We start from the raw sequence: 2,255 nt of genomic DNA on the forward strand, positions 1-2,255 counted from the left end.
CTTATTTTAAAGCATGTAATAAAGCACATATTGCACTGTAGTGAAATAAGCACCAAACTGGGAGTCAGGAGACACTTGAAATTTAATTCTAGTCCTGAAAGGAAGTCAAATGGCAACTATGATTAAATTTGTCTTTCTAATCACATATTAGCCATGGGCTAGTCATTTAATCTCACTACCTCATCTTGCCCATCTGTTAAATAGGAATTACTAACAACAGCTATATTTGCCAATGCATTTGATATATCATTAAAGGTAAAAGGGCTTTATATTCTGAGGATGACACTATTTTGGACTGTAAATACTGAAACACTGGAAAATATAATAACTTCTCCGACTTAAGTGTTAATTATAAGGTCTTCAATTTACTTCAAAAATTACTGTAACCAACTCCTGGCCTGTCTTCTCTAAGGGAGGGGAGTGATGATATCGATTAATCCAAAATAATGGATTACATTCAAATTATTTTTGGTTTAGAATGTACTGTGTGTTTCTTTAAGCAAGGTAATAATGCTTTGTTAGGCAAATGTTAGACAAAATTTACAGTTTCATAAACTCAGACCAAATAGTTGGTAGGAGGTAGTTCAAGAAAGAAATGAACATTTCTTAAATAATTATATGGCCCAGGCATCTCTTTCATGTGTTATCCTCAGCATACAACTTTGAGGAAGATGTTGCCATTCCTGCATTTGCAGTTGAGGAAGCAGGAACTTAGGTTAAAAAACACTTGCTTAGAGTCACACCGCTAGAGTTGTCTGAACAGAGATGAATCTGACCCCAGAGCCTTATCAATAGGTTCCCATGGTCGCCTATAAAGAGAAGCATATTACGATTAAAGTTTTGCCGTTATCAGTCCCCATCAGATCATAGGGTTGATGCTATACATTTAAAACCATAGCAAACTAGTGAATATTAAAAATGTCTGATTGCCTTGGGAAGGAGACATTGATCCAGCTATCATTGTTTACATGTGAAAATATTAATAGTTGTAGTGGCTTTTTGATGACACACTTTCCTTCAAAAGGATAATGACACTTATTTCCCATTTCATAGCTATTTGGGAAAGGAGAAGGAATTATCATTTGTTGTTTATCTAGTAATTCAATTGGAGCTAACAATTATTGAGCTCAGCACTTTGTATGCAATTACTCGTTTAATTCTCATAAAACCTATAAAGTTTTATGGATCCATTTTACACAAATGGAAACTGAGACTTAGAAAAGTTGGGTAACTTGCCCCATCTGTTCAGTACGTGGTAGAGCTGATACTTAAATCTAGGTGAGTATGAACTATGCTGTTATGTGTCAGGTACTGTATCTCATTTAACTTTTGTGATAGCCCCTCAAGTAAGGTGTCATCACTGCCACTTAACAGGTAAGGAAATGGAGGTTCTGCATGTTTGCATAATGTGCTGAAGGCCACATAGATTTGCCCCACTTGGAAGCCCACGTGCGAACAAGAACTGTCACCTGTGCAGTGTGTAGCTCAACTCTGTTGAACTTCTGTTTGGTTATAGAATAAACTGGGAGGAAATGTGTAAAACTTGGGCCATTAGTGTCTTCAATCTTAGAGATCTTTAGAAGCACTTTTGTTTCCTATCACCATCTAGAGATTTATCAAATCTCATTAGCTACTTTTAAAATAATGCGAGTGGAGCTCTGCGTTGGTTAGCATATTTTTTCTTTACATTTTCTAAAAATGGCCCCAATTGTGAGTCACTCTCATTTATCAAAGGAACTTCACTACATCTGTAGCATTTACTTTTTTCCATTTTCTATGAGACAAACCTTTGGCTGGAGCATATTTTAATTCTAGCTGACCCACTTTACTCCATGTTGCTTTGGACAAGTAGAAGTCTCTTCTGAATTTGCTTATGGGCTTTGCAGGCAGGCAAGGTGAAGATCACAGATATTTGCAAACTAGTTCAAGTCTTACTCAAACTCAGGAGGTAGATTTTAGGACAGAAAACTAGATTCCAGTGTAGTGGTCTTCAACACATGGGTTCTACAGCAATGGAATTTGTGAGTCTTTCCCTGACACTAGTGCTGCTGCCTCTGGGAAGTCTTCTTAGATTTTCCAACCACATTTGAGAGGCCTCTACTGGATTTAAATAATTTCCTTTCCAAACAGAATGCGAGCTCCTGGAAGGCAAGAATATGTCTCATTTGTTTCCATATCCCTGCTCTCTAGAAGAGTGTCTGGCATCAGTGAATCTTTGTTGAATGTCTGAACAAGTGAATGAACAAATGAATAAG

The 2,255-nt window shown here is 36.9% G+C and overlaps 1 long non-coding RNA gene across 1 annotated transcript in view; it reads right to left on the minus strand.

Moving 5' to 3' along the window:
• Window positions 1–465: 465 nt before the first annotated feature.
• Window positions 466–2,255, minus strand: part of LOC134734622 (uncharacterized) — a 4,148-nt gene continuing 2,358 nt past the window's right edge. The window contains exons 2-3 of the long non-coding RNA XR_010117752.1: window positions 1,788–2,141; window positions 466–809 (exon numbers count right to left, since the gene is read on the minus strand). This is a non-coding gene — a long non-coding RNA (uncharacterized lncRNA). The remainder of the gene's footprint in view (window positions 810–1,787; window positions 2,142–2,255) is intronic.

Source organism: Symphalangus syndactylus, chromosome 12 (assembly GCF_028878055.3).
Source record: "Symphalangus syndactylus isolate Jambi chromosome 12, NHGRI_mSymSyn1-v2.1_pri, whole genome shotgun sequence".
Taxonomy (NCBI): domain Eukaryota; kingdom Metazoa; phylum Chordata; class Mammalia; order Primates; family Hylobatidae; genus Symphalangus; species Symphalangus syndactylus.